The sequence below is a fragment of the Amphiura filiformis genome, chromosome 15 (genome assembly GCF_039555335.1).
Source record: "Amphiura filiformis chromosome 15, Afil_fr2py, whole genome shotgun sequence".
In the NCBI taxonomy this organism is placed as follows: Eukaryota; Metazoa; Echinodermata; class Ophiuroidea; order Amphilepidida; family Amphiuridae; genus Amphiura; species Amphiura filiformis.
The window spans coordinates 27,821,383-27,840,974 of NC_092642.1; the positions used below are offsets into that span (position 1 = coordinate 27,821,383).

Genomic DNA, 19,592 nt, shown 5'->3' on the forward strand with positions numbered 1-19,592 from the left:
GGCCTATAATAGTAGTTTTAGAAATTTCCAGACTGACATGCTTAGACTTTTCTCAGTATGAACGTCATTATCTTCATGGTTTCTTCAAATTTACAGCCAAATTTCAAATTTGCACTGTTGCTTTACTGTATTATTTTTCAGCTTATAATTATGAGAATTTTATTGTTGAATTTGCAATATATCTAGGAGGATTGGTATGGGAGTGGTGCGTTTGTTTCCCGGTTTGTTTGTTTGGGTGTTTGTACGTTTGAATTAACATTTAGGTTATATAAACTAACTGGTACAAATAATATGAAATAATAAGCCAACTCAATTAAACAACTAACTCTTGCGTCAGATTAGAAAAATAAAATACAAAAAGTAGACTGCACTGCACTCCACTGCAGACTGTGCTATCTCAGGTGCTATCTACTGATGATAGCAAAATTGGAAAACATAATAGCAGTTAATTAGCGCCCTCAGTTGAGTAAAATGAAAACAAAACCACAGAATATTAACGCCTCATCCCCTCGCTTTTCTAAAAAAAAATTGAGATTTTTATACCACTGCAAACCTCTGGCTACATAATGTTTATTAACAAAATATTTCTTGCAGATTAGTTCATTTAGTAAAACTATCGCCAAATTTAAATTACTTTCTGGTGTCAGAACGAAAATACATCAGTGGCGGTGGCCTATAATTTATTAGTGTACACATACCGGTAATCATGCTTAAGGGATGGGGTATGAACGTTTGGACAGTATTTATTGTGGGACATTAGTGCACATCAGACATACCGTATCGAATTGCATTCTGAATACGAAGAATGTCCTTCTGATATCAAATAATTTTGATTTTTTGAAATTCGCAACGTAATACACATTTTATGGCAAATGATTCAAAATTGATATTTTTGATATTTAACAGTACTCGAAGTAAACTTTGTAAATCTGATGAATTATACTTAAAGTGTATGTAGGTGGGATGAAAAGCCGACGATCAGTTGAAAATTTTGACCTTTCGTATTGAAGATATGGATTTGCCCCCCAAAACAAAATAGGTCTTTTGGGGAAAAAATCCATATCTTCAATATGAAAGGTCAACATTTTCAATTGATCGTAATGTGTCAAAAAATCAATAGTAATTTGTCATAAAATTTGTATTATACCGTGAATTTCAAAAAAATAAAAATTATTTGATATCAGAAAGACATTCTTCGTATTCAGAATGCAATTCGCTATGTCTGATCGATTACATGTCCCATGAAAAATACTGTCGAAACGCTCAAAATGCTCATTCCAGATCCCTTAAAGCAATATTATAACATTTTCAAACAAAATAGATTAGCATTTCTTTGCCATAAAATGTTAGCTTTTACTGTCAGATATATCCCCTTTTATTTTTGAGCCGAACAACTACTTCAAAGCAAAGAAAATTGGAATTTACTACCAGCGCACATGTCGCCAATACGTACCACTCCTTCGGTCATGTTGTGGTACGACCCTTTGTTTGTGTATATCACCGTCGCGCACGCCGCGTAGTACTGTGTGTTATGAACATCGTGTATGCGTTCGACTAACAATTCCATCGTAATAATAAAGGGCTGAATCAGCCTTTTATTCAAAATCTCTGATTTTGACAAAACTACAGCCCCTAGAGTCTTGATTTTTGCAGGCTATATAGGTTTAATAAAGTACAATTTAATCGTGTAAAAAAATGAATTTAAAAAATTCAGTGAGGGCGTCCTCCTCAGCAAATGTTATAATATGGCTTTAAGGCGATATAATACCCTGATTTTCATCAGTACCCATCTTCTTATAAAATATCTATACATACAAAGTGGTTTTAAACCATTTTAGAAAATCATTTTAGCCCTATATATTTTTTTGTTTACTGTATCCTGGTAACTGAGATGTGTGTTTCATAACAAACCATAATTTATTCTATTGAACATGTCCAAGTAGAATACATGACTAGAATACATTAAATCCTTTGTTATACTATCTATAGAAATGTACTCACTGATTATAACACTGAATAAATTAAATAGGCCTAATCTCTTCCACATAGACAATTTAATACTACACCATGTATGTATCTTCTATAATGTGCTGTTAGGAAAAGAGATTAAAAAAGGCTATAAGGTCATCAAAGGTCAGGTTATAGGTCAATTGGTTCAGGTCAAATTCAGGCATCAATTTTGAATACATGTGATAGTCTGTGATATCATACATGTCATAATGAGGCATCAATTTTTATATTCTGTCTGTTACTGGATATATAATGGAAATGTGTGAGGTGGATATACTAAAATACCTTGGGATGTAAATGGTGAGTACAATTTAGATTGCCTAGTTGAGATGGATTGGACAAATAAATATAAAATAGTTACCAAAATCACAAAAATGAAGCTTACGGAAAACTATCTAATATGGTGGTATAGGTGACACAAAAAATACAATCTTTTTCAACATTGCTGTAGTGTGGTTGTGGTAACCTGTTACCTGTGGCTTAATTAAGTTTCAGTGACATAGTGTCGCAAGTTCAAAATACAAAATATAGCTCAACATTGAAAATAGAAGCATTTTAACCGGTTCGTTTTTTGATAGTTGTGGAGCACCAAGTTCATGAAGTCATAAAAGAAATCAGGGACCACTTATTCCTATTTTACATATCAACATTATTTGCCTAATGTGTTAGCAACACATATCCAAAATTTTAACGAAATCCGTTGATAGTAAGCTTTCCAAAATGAAGTGAATTTAAAACATCAGTGATGTACCACTTTTTTCTTTTACCATTAGAAGCATGTACGCGTCATTGATACTGATGCCACCAATTGAACGAGAAGATTTGCCCCTTCATTTTGCATACCACTTTGTCCAATTTCTTTTCTCATTTCTTCACAAAATGCAAAAAATGCAAAAAAAATGCAATGGGTGTAGTACCCCCTTAATCGCAAACGCAAAATCGGAATCAACTGAAACGTTGGGAATAAGCTTTTTTCGTGGATATCTACGCCCAAATATTTTTCTTGGCCCCCCCCCCCCACTCCGTTTGTCCCCCACACACACTTTTGAGGCAAAACCCCAAGAATCACGTAAATTTCCACTTTTTGCGGCAATTTTGCGCACAATTTGTCAATTTTGCCCCACCCCACCCCTGAAATTCACTCCCCCCCGAAAAAATTCAGGGCGTCGCCCGACGGTGTACCCATGAGGTGGGCAGGACACCCTCTTATGAAAAGTTAAGAAGTAGGCCTATCATATTATTATAGCAAAATAATTGTAATTCTTGAAGATGTTTGCCCTTTAATGAAACAGTATTTGGCCCATGCTACTTGGAATACCATACTTTTGATCAGTGACATAGCATCATCGATTGCAAAATTTAGAGAATCCCATAGGAAAATTACCAAAAACCGGCTTGTACCCCCCCCCCCCCATGGTCGGTGTCCCTTACCCAATTTGTTTGACTCCGAGGGGGCCCCGGTCTCCCAAGAATGGTCAAGTCGCATTGCCGTAAAAGCCAGACGCGATGTGAAGTAGAAAACTTTTATGACCCCCCCGCTTTTTTCAAAAACCTAAATACGCCCCTGATGACAAAAATACCTCAAAGAAATGTCAAACGTTATACTAAGACTAAGCATCACTAAAACGCGAGTTAAAAACTTGTAGGAATTGTTCAAATTACAAAACAATTGCCAACAATACTTTTTGAAAATTTCAGACTGAAATGCTTAGGCTATAATTATGGCCCTTTTCGGGCCTCATATAACTGCTAATTTGTTGGTCTTGTTTGGTACACGTCTCGCGTCATATTCTTGATAAATTTAATGATATTACTTTGTATTACAACAATGATTATATTGAGTGTTGGTGTTGTTTTTGATTCTTTTATGTCAGAACATAAAGCAAATTGTCAACAGATATCTCAATAAAGATGTGTTATAAAACGTATCAAATATTATATACATAATAACATCCTAATTATGCTTGCAAATGCCACATAATTATCTTCATGGTTTCTTCAAATTTACAGGCAAATTTCAAATTTTGCACTGTTGCTTTATTGTATTATTTTTCAGCTTATAATATATATATATATATATAATTATGATAATTTTATTGTTGAATTTGCAATATATCTAGGAGGGTTGGGTGTGTGTTTGTTTCCCGCTTTGTTTTGTTCTGGTGTTTCTACATTTGAATATCTTTATAATTATAAACTACAAATAATATGAAATAAATATGAACAAATAAGCCCACTCAATTAAACAACTAACTTTTCGTCAGATTAGAATAATATAATACCAAAATTAGACTTTTTCTTCAGGATAAAAAAGAGATGAAATGCAATAGGCTGCAACAAGCGCCCTGCATGGAATTCGAAAAGCTTATAAAGCCTATATGTTGCACTCTCATCTTCAGTGGCGGCGGAGGCATTGTAATTGGGGGGGGCTGTATATTTGGTTCCGAGTTGACTGTGACCTGTTTGGGACTGGCTGGGACCGAAAGAAGGTGCGTGTGTTTTGCTATTTGATGTAGGCAATACCGGTACGAGCGAAGCGCGCAACATTTTGCAATTTTACTACCCCGCATGATGCAGTCATGTCTACAGTAGAATTCATCTCGACCTTTGCAGGACTTAAACCCCATTAAAAGCTATTAAACCAAGATAACACTCATTGAAGCAGCTCAACTGATTAAATCAGATCTTCTCTGGTTGTGTACAAGTGTCTGTTTTCAATGTGCGACATCGCAATAAAGCTGGTATTACAGCTTCAGTTGGGTAACCGATTATAAAGGAAACGAAAGGAAACAATGGTATGTGTACCATTGTTCACGAAATGACACAAAGAACTGCTTTTTGTTAACCAGCATTCTTCAAAATGAGCAACATAATGATTGTTGACTTAACACAGTTTGGAAATAATTTCTTCATATTTTTGGTGTTATCTGTCGTTTACATATCCTTCCTAAAACACAAAAGTACGACCCTCTCCAAACATCTAAATTAGCTAAAATTTAGGACATGTTACAAAACTTTATTTTCTAGAACCTATTTAGAATAATTTAAATGTAGCTTTTACCGTGTTTTTTTTTTGTGGCATCCTTCAGAAGTGAGCGGTCCGATACCAATATTTTCGGTCAAATCTCCATTCAATTAACACGGGGAGTTGGCTAGCTATGCCTTGCCCTCACTCATATTTTACAAAAGTACGACCATTTCTGAACATCTAACCTAGCTGTAATTTTAGGTCATGTTAGAGAAATATATTTGCTAGAAGTTTTGGAGAATAAATAAAATATTGGCTGGTTATTTTTCACACAGTGATGTTAACTAGGCAAGTGTCCATTCTCCCAACATACATCATTTGTTGAGGTCACACGTCAATGGTGAGAGCACTATGTATTGTGTATAGGAAAACGGACAGTAACTGCAGTATGGGTGTCTTCCTGCTAAAACGAAGATATACGTGGCAATTATTGCTTCATTTTTCTTCTATTATGAATGTCAAGGTCCCCTTACTAAAAGTTAGGGGAGGAGACGCCCCCCGCTTCCACCGCATATGCTCTCCGGGCTATGCTCATCCGGTTTCACTGACTCCGCTGCAGACGGTGCTATCTACTGATGATAGCAAAATTGGAAAACATCAGAGGCAGTCAATTAGCGCCCCAGTTGAGTAAAATGAAAACAAAACCACAGAATAATTTTGTGATCCACAACTGGCCTCATCCCCACCCCACTTTTCTAAAAAAAAAAGAATTTTTATACTACTGGAAACCTCTGCCTACATAATGTTTATGTACAAAATATTTCTTGCAGATAAGTTCGCTTAGTAAAAAGTATCGCCAAATTTGAATTACGTTCTGGTGTGAGTAGACTACTCCCGTAGTCCACTTGCCCATTGTGCACACTCTGGATACTGTATTTAAGCTTAAAACTCTGATTTAATTAATGTGTGCACAATTGATAGATTTTCACAACTGATCTTTTTAGTCACCGTACCCGGACCCCTTCTGTTTGTTAGGTTCCCAAGATTTTTAAATCAGAATTGTTCAGTATTGAAGTGCCAATATAAATTATGACATTATGATATATTGCATTCAATAATATAAGCCTACGTAAACTTTACTTTTACTTTTTCTTCACAATTTTATACTAGTATTTTGATGTAATAAATATCAGTATAATTTCGAGTTCAACTGAATGCTTTTATCATGATCAATAACCAGAGTCAATAACATGCTTTTATTTATCAAAAATCGACTATGGCATAGTCTAGTGTCAGAACGAAATCACAGTGTCCTATGTGGAGCTAGCACTGAGTGTAATACACATAGGGGCCTAATCATGCTTAACTTAAAGCCATATTATAACATTTGTTGAGAAGAACGCCCTCAAAAAAATTTTAAATTCATGTTTTTACACGATTGTAATGTACTTTAACCGCCGGAAGCGTCGTTTTATTATTACGATAGAAATATTAGTCGAACGCGTATGTGTTGTTCATAACACAGTACCGTACTCAGTGTGCGGAACACACACACACACTAAACAGTGGACTTCGGTTGTATATATAAATGCGCATATATAAATGCGCACGTGACATCTACAAGTCGCCATACCGTATTAAACGATATAAGGTACCCGGATGTACATAAACTCCCCGTGCAAAAGTATAGGGGAAAGTGACAGGTCGCAAGGAAAATTGCTTTTGCAAAATAGTGGCATTGATTGCAAAGGGTAAAATAACTTGACCCGAAAGATAAACTCTTTATTAACGTTTTCCATCACGGAAAAAAAATTAACTACGGAAAAGCTAGATATAGGTGATTTACAAACTTATATTTCATAATTTCCGTGCTAAATGGGCGTGCCAATTGGCCATATCTATGACGTAGTGCTGGTTTCATACTATCATGCTGCTTGCCGCCGACCGGCGTGGCACACGCGCATTGTAGACAAACAGACACAATCAAGACTTGTGAATGGCTGATAAGTCATGCCTCTTGTCGCAACGGCATGAAAGTATGAAAGGGGACAAGGTCAGAACTGTGCAGGCGGCGGATGACATGATCGAGCCGGCAACTTGTGAAACCGCCCGGCCGTATGGCATTTTCCAATATATATATAGAGGGTATCATTACTACGTCATTGGTGTGATTGCTCATGCATACAATTCCTCCACATAGGCTGTTTAGCTTATTCATGAAAGTGGCCTCTTGACATGATATAACAGTAACCTTTATGTCATTAGTGAGGCCCACTTACAATGTTCAACACAAAGTGAACAATGCTATATAACTTGGAGGACAAACAAACGAACACCGCCAAATTCGACTGACGTGTGTACAACGTGGGAAGCTATGGGGAAATTGAAGACTCGCTCTCTGATCATGCATGTGTTTCGCTTGGGTTTATTGCATACACTCTATAGTCGGTTAATTTTGTGGGGTTCATTATCGAACCCCAACGGTTTTAGCTTGTATTTATATTATTTATCAACATAGGCCTATTTGTTTGTGATATATTTCAAGCGTTTTATAATTTCAAAATAATCCCATTCAATTACACGGTTGACGACGAAAATTTACTGAATTTAGAGAATGCAATGCGGCCAGCACCTGGAACTGTGGTCGCAATTTAAGTGATTGACAGTGAGGTAACACGAACATGGCACTGGCCATCTGGTCACGTGCGCATTTATATATGCGCATTTCGATTTTCGAGGTTTCTCTTGCGCTGTTTCGGCTCTCATCCAAAGATTCCATTTTAAAAAAGGTCATGTTCTCACCCAATGACCCCATATTTTTTACATTTTGCTCTCACCGAATGCCAAAAATCATGCTCTCACCCAATGACCCCATATTTTTTACATTTTGCTCTCACCGAATGCCCCTTAGTGCGAAAGTGCCAGCCCTACACCATTGTACACATATATATATCCATTTCAAATTGAAGTGCCCCCGGGCAATAAACCTTTTTGAAGTATGGCGGGTACAAAAGGAGAGGGCGTACTTTGGAGTGAGTAAACTTTTGTCAGCTGATGAAAGCATACAAAGGTTTACTCACTCCAAAGTACGCCCTCTCCTTTTGTGCCCACCATACTTCAAAAGGGCTTTATATTGTAAGGCGTGCTACACTTTTGGGCACTCTTTTATAAACTTGATGCGCCAGTTTTTAATATCATTTGAGTGGAATCTTCATTTTTTGTATACCTAACATCCAAGACTAGATCCTCATTGCTAAATGAAGATATCAACTTTTGTAAGTGGGCGGCTTACGCTGTGAAAAAACGGTAACTCGTGCATCGTGCTAGTGAGACATGTTAAAAAATCACTCACTTTTATTTTGATGGTGTCCTAAAACAAAAAACAGCACAAAGACTGATTGATTAGGATAAGTAACTACTAATAATTTTAAGGTTTATGTTGATATACCTTTAGAAGATTTGCCCTATAGTTTTACAATTGTTTGTAAAAATATGATAACTCGTGCTACCGTTTGTCTGCTTAAAAAGATGGAAACGAATTACGTAATAAATACGTACATTAACAATATAAAAAAAAACCCATGAAAAACATCATATATGCATGGAATATGCAAATTTTGATATTCCTTGAGCAATTTGAAAACAAAAAACACGAATAAAACCTTAATGAAGATGTGCAAAGGAGCAGTGGCGTAGCCAGGATTTTGGAACCGAGGGGGCACAACTTGTAAATGTACCGACGGAAGTTGTGATTTGTTGACCCAAATATTTTTTGCATGGTTTGAAAAAGTGAAGAGCAAAAAAAAAAAAAAAGGAAGAAGAAAAAAAAAAGAAGAAAAGCATGTTTTATCACCTTTACGGTAGCCAAAGAGATATCAAACTTAATTGTCTCGGTCCTCATTCTAAGGGTATCAATTTTGTGCATGAAGATTCTGGGACCCCCCATCCAGAAGACACCATAGAATACCCAAATGTTAATGGATTTATGTTGAAAAGACTTTCATCAGAGTTGTCATATTTTGTGACTATCTCATCTTTCTTGTTTGTTCTTTATTCATTATCAATGCCACTGTATCAACACGTATTATTATTAGTGGTGCAAGTCTTTTGGATCTTCGACGATCTTCAAGGACCGTCATTCCATCCTTGAACTCTAAGGACCATTTTGTTGCTGTTGAATATGAAGGACTTCATCACCATTTACAGCATCGGTGCATTTTTGAATTTCATTCACCATCTGGAGACATTTCCATGATGACCCTGTGTTCACTTCTGGTATAGGCCCTAGTAGGCTTACTACTATAGGGCCTGCTACTAGTACTAGGCCTAGGCCTATATGAAATCAAGGAGGGCCCCTATAGGCCTATACAGTAGGCTTCCTCTGCAGAGTGTCCTGCCCATTATAGCCTGCAGTGATGCAAAAATCTAATATTTTTGTAGTAATGTTTTGAAGGAACAAGCTTTCAAATGAGACCATGTGGTCAGTGGCGACACCAGGATTTTTTTTTGGGGGGGATTTCAAGGAGGGTGTAGACTATGCCATAGTCTATTTTTGATGTATCATGATGAAAACATTCAACTCGAAATTATACTGATATTAATTACATCAAATTACTAGTATAAAATTGTTATGAAAAAGTTATATAATTATATTAGTGACAGTAAAAGTAAAGTGTACGTAGGCTTATATTATTAAATGCAACATATCATAATGTCATAATTGTATTGACACTTCAATACTGAACAATTCTGATTTTAGAATCTGCCCGTTTATTAATCGCGAAATTCCAGGTTAAAAATAGACTATGGGCCCATTCCATGTCAACTCCAGGGATGTGCAGCACCTCTTCAATTTTTTTCTTTTTCTGTGTGGTGGTAGATATTGATGAGGGGGAAATTTTTTGGGAAGGAGGGGCAAACGCCACTGCGTATGTGGTAAAATCCCGGGTAAAATCAATTAATTTTCAGCAAATCTGATATGAAACTCGAGAACAAAAAACTTTTTACAAGTGGCGCCATTACACAATTTTGTCTGGTGCCAGGCGGTGATGACAAGCTGTCCCACACACGGACCACAGGCTGCACTTCAGGGCGCACACCACCAATACAGCGTCCCATTGAAACACACGTGAAAACACACCTTTTCCGTGCGCGATTTTAGGCCTTTTCGGCAACAAATTGACTATAAAAATACTACCAATCGATTGCAAATCGATGAAAATTTAATATATGTTTCAATGTACGGGTAGTCTTGTGATTAATTTTCGAGATATGGGCGCTTAAACAGCACCATGACCATTTTCGACCCCTTCTATACCCTGAAAACCCGTTTCTGGCCATTTTTCAATCCGCGGGCCTACTTTATTCAAAAATTGTGTTTTGCACCTTTTGGGACGATCCAAGTTCATGTATAGGTCTCAATGTTTTATTTAAGCTATAACATGCTTCTCCTTTTCCTTACAAGTCCACAGAAAGACCCAAAATACCTCTAAAAAGATTTCGATTTTACCGGAACTCATCCACATTACATCGCTCGCGGAGTGATTTGGTGGTGTGCGCCCTTCATTCTGAATGCAACCACTCTGATGCAACCATTTTGTATGCTTGCCGCTACGAATGTCATTGTCCAAAATACGAATAAATCATGATCTTCTCGCCGATAAAGTAACATTTCAACGACATCATATCACTATCAGACCGGATGCAGTTATTATTTCAGGTATAAACGTTTTGCGAACTTCATTTGGGATGTTGGTTCTCAATCTCAATCTGCTCAAATCGATTCGAGATACTCCACTTCCACTGTCTGTACATTTACATCATACATGTAGGTAACCTAGGCAAACCTTAGTTAACACATTTACTAGTCAGCGAATTCGCCGAGACCGGGGCCCCAACACAATGCATATTTACATAGAAATTTGAATTTTTTCGAGAATAGGTGGGTGAAGGAAACCTACATAAATATGTTTTCTATACTTCACTTGACCCAAATATATGATTTTTTATGGTGATAATCAAGTCGCACATGGAATTTTAGAGGATTTTGATAGCAGTTCCATTAAAAAAAGCTGCCATCGCCATGAGACTAAGATCTAGAAACACCCCGAAATGCCGTTTTGGGGAATTTTGCTAGCTGAATCTTTTTGATGAAAGTCAATCTTTGACAAGATGTAACTTTGCTACGGAAAGTGCTATGAAAAAAAATGTTTTCAGTTTTGGCTTAGTTTACTCAAGGGCTTTAATTTGATATATAAAACGATGCAATTTGATGGCAAATTTGAATTCACCTAGGATACCTAATACATGTACGTCATGACAGTCATAGGATCATGTAGACTCAGTCCTCAATGATAGTCAGTCACTTATCTTTTTGTCGTTATATGCATGACTATCATTTGAGGACTGAGTTCTTACCATACATCTTCCGAGGTGCAGTTTCAGACAATAGCTTGGGATTATTGGGGCAGAGGTTATCTTAGTTTCATGACCACTGAAGAAGCCGGACACTCGGCGTGAATTGAAAGACCATGTCACTCGCCACAAAAGAATGTCAAAGGTCATAATACACAAATTTGGTGTACTTCCGCGCCTCGGAATATGATGTTTAATTTTAAGGTCTATGACTGTACGTCATGGTGTCTGCCAGTACGGGCGCACAGACTTTTTACGAGACATACTTTAGGTATGCCAGGCAAACTTTAGTTAACACATTTGCTAGTCAGCAATGCATATTTACATAGAAATTTAAAACAACTGGCCGAAGAAGGAAACCTACATAAATATGTAACTTTCTATACTTCACTTGAGTCATTGACCCAAATATATATGATTTTTTATGGTGATAAGACAATCGCACATGGAATTTTAGAGGGATTTTGATAGCAGTTCCATTAAAAAAAGCTGCTATCATAATGAGACTAAGATCTAGAAACACCCCCGAAATGCCGTTTTGGGGAATTTTGCTAGCTGAATCTTTTTGATGAAAGTCAATCTTTGACAACATGTAACTTTGCTACAGAAAGTGCTATGAAAAAAAGGTTTTCAGTTTTGGCTTTGTTTACTCAAGGGCTTTAATTTGATATATAAAATGATGCAGTTTGATGGCAAATTTGAATTCACCTAGCATACCTACATGTACATACTTACTTGTCCTGCAATAACGGGAATTCCTTTACCAACCGCACTTTGCTGTCCTGCAATACCGGGTAATCCTGTCATAAGAAGACATTATGTTTTTATCATACTCTTCGGGCTAAACGATTGAGTATCGCATGTTGTGAATAGCGCCATCGTGTTCAGCGTGAAAAGAACCCCTGAGTCAACCATGGCGGGGGGTTACGGCAAAATGGGATGTTACTGATATTTTGCTATTTCTTGTTTTCCATTGAAATATCTACAGACATTTCGAACAATGTAATACATAAAAATTAATTAATTAAAAATTAGTCCACTCTCACCACACCTCCAGTTTAAACTCCGCAGGAGTATTTAGGAGGTTATCTCATCCAAGATCCAAGAATAAAACGGGACCAGTCAATTATTCCTAACGATTAAAGGGTTCATACCACTAAATCCGCCTGTGAAGCTTTGAAAGGAAAGTCCATTTCACAGTTAGGGGCGATTAAAATCGAGGTCACGGAGTGACAAATCATATTGATCAGCAATGTATAGGCCTACTACTACTAACTAATTCACCTCTGGGCTAATTAAAATGATCGATGTATTTTTCAATTCCTATAACGCATTCTATTACTCTTATGACCCATTATTCAAAATTGCGCACTGTGATTTGTCAAAACACGTCACGTGAGAGCCCATTATTCTGCAATAATGGGTCAAGCACAGCATTATGCTTGTTTGTGTGTGCAATATTTCCGCGATACGCGCTGTCACCTACACGTACTCGCTCCACCTTGAAGTAAACAACTTTAAATATTTGTGCCCAAAAAATGATATTTTCTGTTTAAATCGCACTATTTTCTGGTAATAGAATAGAAATAAAGGGTGCAGCATTATCCTTTACTACACGCAAATAACGTGTCCTCGGCAGTAAAAACGTTTACATAATGGGTGTGCCTCACCCATTATTTACGTTTTACTGCCTCATTATTATTTGAGTGTAAAAGATAATGCATTACCCTTTATTTTTTAAATAACAATAATACATTATACCTATTCATAAAGATAAATAAAAATATAATAGACATACATGTAGGCCTACAATAAATGCTATTCTGCGTGTCCTTTTTAAAGCCATATTATAACATTTTCAGACAAAATAGATTAGCATTTCTTTGCCATAAAATGTTAGTTTTTACTGTCAGATATATCCCCTTTAATTTTTGAGCCGAACAACTACGGCAAAGCAAAGAAAATTGGAATTTACTACCAGCGCATGTATGTCGCCAATACGTACCACACCATTCGGTCATGTTATGGTATGACCCTTTGTTGTGTAGATCACCGTCCCGCAAGCCGTGTATAAACCATTTTGTAAAACATGCTGACTCTCGCAATCCTCTTTCTTGTCTCTAGGGACTGCCAGTTCAAGTCTTCCATCAATTGTGTGATAGTGCCAGGCATAAGGCTGTACTTTTTTTAGTACAGAGCTACAGAAGCAAAGCGAGCGGCTTGAGTTTGTACTTTTTCCAAGGCATTTATAATTGTGTTTTACATGGGGATCCCATGCTGAGGTAGTGTACTCCAAGCAGAGGACGTACCATAGCCAGGTAAGCTGCGACTTAAGTTCCCCAGGTGAGGGTATATGTATGTGATTTCTACTCCCAGATAAGGATGTGATGTCACAATCTCCAACTGCTGTCCATGTATACGCGTGGTTGGAGCCCTGGTTGCTATGCTCACAGAATTCTTAGCCCAGGGCAGTGTAGACTGTGGGTACCGGTCGGTGATCGTGTGCTTGGCATTGGCATGTGGGGGGTCAAAGGTTCTAATCCAGGAGGTGCCAAGTGACTTCTTTGTTCATCTTAACTACTTTTTCATTTTTTCTTTAACTTTTGATAACAAAAAGCAGGGTTAATTGTCAGGGTTAACCAACTAAAAATCAATACTCTGTATTTTTTTGTATCTTTTTGTAGGCCACGGTTGTTTGCTGGGATCATTTATTAGTTTTTCAAACAAAACATGTACAACCAAATTTTAGACCTGAACAGCTAAATGTGATATCATGCTAATGTATATAGATGCTTTTGGGTCATTCTCAACTTAAATTTTCCCTCTTTTACAAAATTATTCACTTTTATAGCATTTTTATAGCTTTTTCGGATATAAAATGTATCTATTCATTACAAAATTGGTGGCGCTATTTAGTTACTGGAAATTACTCTTTCAAGCTTTTAATACAAACAACTCCTTTTATTGTTTGATAAAATACGTTTATAAAAATGCCTTATTGCTTGTTTCACCTATTCCAACTGTTTTAAAGGCAGTATTAAACACCTACCCCTTGCAAATAAATAAATATGATTTAGGATAAATAGCGCCATCTATAGTTTGCCTTTAGTTAATAATGAAGCCAATTCTATATACATCAAACAACCGTGAGGCTATTACATGTATGCTTTATTACATACATGTACTGGTGTATGATCTGCTATTGGTGACTCATTGGCTGTCCAGAACATTGATCTATACATATTGGTAAGTTTTTTTTTGAAGGTGCACTTTACAAGAGCCCTTCAGGTAGTGTTGGGCAACATGCACTTTCCTGAAGTCAACTAGTCGATAGCTTGAAAGTCGCAACTTTGGCTTTGTCAGCGACTTTGGCGGATACAAAATTTTGTAGGTTGGATTGTTGTAATTATGAAAAAATAATGTGTTCATACACCAAGGTACATAAAATTAATAATATCGCTCTCTACTGCTCTCCTTATATCTGATCTAGGAGAGTGATTTATACAGTTTTGTAGCTCTCCTTAGTTGACCATTCTCTCCTTACATTATATTGTAAATGCTCTAAACAGCTCTCCTTGAAGGCTCCAGCAGACCTATTTAATGCTCGCCTGCAAGTTCCAAAAGACAGTCCCTGCAATGGAGATTTCATGGCATAAAATAGGCATTTTAAATTATAAGCTGGTAAAAAGTCGACAATAACAGAAGTTGAGTCCCTGCCTGTTGTTACCAGTTGCGACTTTGACTTCAGTCGGTTTTATAGTCACCCAACACTACCTGCAGGGCTAGCAAATATACTTACTGGGAGGGGGCTCTTCAAAATGGACCCACATCACCAGCAAATTATTGCTATGGAAGTCTCCGCATCAGTCTCTGTTGTTTTCTCATGTTGGATCAGGCGGCGAATGGCATGATCGATCATCGAGCCGGCAACTTGTGAAAGCGCCCGGCCGTATGGTATTTTCCATATACTTGGTTAGTTTTGTGGGGTTCATTATCGAACCCCAACGGTTTTAGCTTGTATTTATATTATTTATTAACATATAGGCCTATTTGTTTGTGATATTTCAAGCGTTTTACACGGTTGACGATGAAAATTTACTGAATTTAGAGAATGCACGGCGACCACCACCTGGTTTGATTAAAGTATGAAATGAGTGACAGGCATAGACATTTTTAATAGTGGACCCTGGTTCAAGCAAAGGTGCTTGGAAAAGCCTGTGATCCTGGTACTGACCTGCATATTTCCCAGCTTGAGTGAAGACCTTTGTTCTGTCTTGTTTGCTCAGCTGCACCAAAGGACTGCTTCCCAAATATGTACTTGCAGAATAACTTGAGCAGTATCTTATAAATTGTGATTGTGGGGAGGGAAGCATTCTCTGGCTTACAGTTTTGAATTCAGGGAGTGTGTGTGTGGAGGGAGCATCCTTTGGATTACAGTTTTGGATTCATAGTGTGTGAGGAGGGGAGGGACACATCCTTTGGATTACAGTTTTGGATTCATAGTGTGTGAGGAGGGGAGGGACACATCCTTTGGATTACAGTTTTGGATTCAGTTGATACTTTTTCATAATGTAAATTTGGTCTTGATTTTACCTGCCAGTCACTAAAATAACTTGCCACCAGCAGTGATCTCTATGAAATCATACAGATACTTTCGATTTGAAGGGGTAGGTCTATAAAATTCTTATCTGTTTTTTGAAAAGAGGAAAGAAGGTGAATTGCATGTTGCTGGACACATCCTATATTGTGCACAGGGGTGGCGCTTAGTTGCGTTTCTGCATGTGCAGTGCTATTTTCTGTAATTTTGTCTGAAAAAATAATTTCAGACAAAATGTCAAAAAAACACTCCAAGAACTATTTCACATTAATCGCTCCGAATTCCGATCTGTTGTCAAAATAGCGCACAGCCCTTGAATTAATGATCTGAAGGGGCACAACAACTTTTTTAGGGCAAGTTAATAATTGCCTTGGATTTTCACTGAAAAGGCAAGATAGCGTGGCAGTTTGTAATATTTCTAGAGGGCATCATGGCATCTGTTGAAAATTTGAGAAGGGCACCAAGGAAATTTCTCAAAAGCGTAGAAAACACACACAAACAGTCTGGTATGATTTGATAATGAAGGAGCAGGGGCACCGACGGCAACTTCATTAAAGGGCACAGCAAATGACTGCCGTCGGTAAAGGACATATTTTGAGGCCATTACGGCAGTGTGAATGGGCACACATTGCATATATATGCCAATTTGCACTCCTTATTTATGTTAATGGTTTTAAAATTGTAGCTATAAAAAAATAGCAGTAAATTAGTGGCTCACATGTGATATTTGGGGTGCTGAATTCTGCACCATGAGTCACATCGTGTGATCATAATTTTTTTTGTTTGGTTTGAATTATTTTAGTTTTAGGATCAGGGTTAAGGTTTGCTTAGCATGATGTAGGGGTTCAGGAGGTGAAGGCTGGAAGGGTCTCCCCATCAGTCCGAAACACCGTCAGTCGATCCGTACCACCATCAGTCTGAATTTTTATTGTTAGGGTTAGGAACCCTAACCCTAAAAATTTCGGACTGACGGTGGTTCGGACTGGCGGGGTGTACCCTGCTGGAGTTAGTGTTAGGTCAGGACTAGGCCTATGTTTTCAAAGGGTTGGTGTTCTCACTGTTCACTAAATGAACATGATATAAAGCCCCTAACAGGATTGCAAATAAAAGGCCTTGGTTTTTGTTTTGTGCCCACATTTTTCTGGTTTTCAGGTTTTTTAGAACCACTGGTTTTAAAACCTAGTGTTACCCCTGATTGTGCAATTATTTTAATTGTTTTATTAAAATAAAAAAGTTGACACTTCTTTTGTCAAAATCGGAGCACTTTGATGTTTTTGACCCCCATAGAGCCAAAAATGTGACCTTTGACTTTTTTTATAACTCAAGAATGGTAAATATAACACTTCAGATAGGGTTTAAGAATCAGAATCACTATCATGAAAAGAGAGGTCAATAGCTCAATGTCATTGTCAATTGTCATCATTATGTGATTAAGATAATGTAATAGGCTCAACTTTGTAATTTGCAACAATCACCATAGAATTGAATAAACAATATATTGATTACCTGTGAGCTACTCCTGTGTATGAGTGACTGGATATCAGACAAAAAAAGGATTCACAGCGTGAATAAATATTGCAACCTTATTGGAGCTTTTTGAAAGTTAAAAATTTGCCAAACTGCCAAAACCAAAATTTATAATGGATTAAAATGTATTGACAAAACCAAAACACACATATTTCATATCCATGGCATCAAATAAAGCTACCCTATTCTATTTTGGAAAAATTTTAGTCAAAGATCAAGTCTCTGTTATTTGTGGATCTCCTTATTTTTTTCCATTTTATTTGGTGAAACATGCAATTTATGTTGTAACATTTCAGATATTTGGATCCACTGATAAATCTGCAATTGGAAACTAACCCAAGTAGAACCAGTACTAATACAGAAGATAATGGGGATTGTAGCCTTGAACTCATGTGGCTCCACTGAAGGACATCTTCATCTTAAGTAAAATTTACTTTCATGGTGGGTTTGAGGGGCACATAGTACATGTACCGTAACTTGATCTACATCTTTCAATATTGTTGGGTTCATGTAGACTTTACTCTGCAACAGGCAAAATGAAATCAGTAACAGGGGAAATGAAACTTTTGAAACCATTTACCTGTGCATTTTGCGGCATTAAGCATTATTCTTTGGACAAATTGAAAACCCATCTTAATAGACATATGCTTAAATATGTGTGGGCTCATAGATGCAAAAGTGTGTTTTGTCTGAAAAACGTATTAAAAAATGGTGAGCTGCTAAGATGTTTGCATAGCCACAAGAAGCTATGGTACTACCGGTGTAAAAAGTTGAACGTCAGTGAGAAACCCTATCAGTGCCAGTACTGTCAGAAATCTTTTGCACAAAAGCATTACCTCAAATCCCATACTGGAACTCACACTAAAGAAGACCTCTTTCAGTGCGAGTACTGCCAGAAATATTTTTGAGTAAAAGCGGCCTTGTGGTCCATATCAGGACGCATACCAAGGAGCCGCCCTTCCGGTGGGAATATTGTCAGAAATCCTTTGCTCAAAGATTTGGTCTCACATACCATATTAGAACTAGTCACACCAAGGAAAAACCATATCAGTGTGATTACTGTACATGTCAGAAATGTTTTGCCCAAAGAAGTGCCCTTGTGTGCCATATCAGAATTCACACCAAAGAGAAACCCTTTCAGTGTGAGTACTGTCAAAAATGTTTTACCCTAAAGCGTACCCTTGTGGACCATATCAGAATTCACACCAAAGAGAAACCCTTTCAGTGTGAGTACTGTCAGAAATGTTTTGCTCGAAGAAGTGCCCTTGTGCGCCATATCAGAACTCACACTAAGGAGAAACCCTTTCAGTGTTAGTACTGTCAGAAATGTTTTGCCCATAGAAGTGCCCTTTTGAACCATATTAGAATTTGCACAGAGGAAAAATAACCAGACTGTCAATGTTAGTATAGTCAGAAATGTTTACTTCCAAGAATGGTATCACCTACTACTAGGGATGACCATGAAAATTTGAAGTTTCTCCTGTATTGTAGAATCATACCTTACAATGTATATTAAAGAGCTCATTTAATGGAGCATTTCAGTCTTTAAATGACCTCAATAGGATAAATGGTTCTGAAGTTATGGCCAATTTTATATGCATGTTTTGAATAGGCAGTTTGGACAGATTATGGAGACCAAGGAAAAATGGCACAAAATTTAATAATTTCCAGTTTCAAATTCAGTATTTTCAAAAAACACCTTTTCAGTAACCCTTGAAAATGGATTACATGATTTATACAAATACTCACAAGAAATCATTTATAAATACAGGTTTTCATAAATACATTCGGAGATCTGGTCTTGTGAAATTGCCTTTTTGTTCTATATTTCTTTGTACAAATCCAAGGTGGCAGTCATGGAAGAAAAAATGAACAAATTTGACCAAAAAAATGTTATTACCAAATTTTGACAACTTGTTATTTAAGTCACAAAACATGTAATAAAGTTGATTTGCATTGACGATTTTTTGTGCGAGGTTTCCGAATTTTGCATCCAAAGTCCAAAAAAGTGCAAAATTCGGAAACCTTGCATAAAAATTCGTCACTACAGATTAACTTAATTACATGTTTTTCTAC

General features: G+C 37.0%; 1 protein-coding gene across 8 annotated transcripts in view; it reads left to right on the forward strand.

The window, feature by feature from the left end:
- The first annotated feature begins 10,533 nt into the window (after positions 1-10,533).
- LOC140171448 (uncharacterized) overlaps positions 10,534-19,592 on the forward strand; it is a 179,411-nt gene continuing 170,352 nt past the window's right edge. For 6 of the 8 annotated variants that reach the window (XR_011861600.1, XR_011861601.1, XR_011861602.1 and 3 more), the window contains exons 1-4: positions 10,534-10,697; positions 13,517-13,710; positions 14,544-14,638; positions 17,813-17,957. The gene's annotated coding sequence lies outside the window, so the exon portion shown is untranslated. The remainder of the gene's footprint in view (positions 10,698-13,516; positions 13,711-14,543; positions 14,639-17,812; positions 17,958-19,592) is intronic. The other 2 variants (XR_011861603.1, XR_011861605.1) reach the window with 2 other exon arrangements.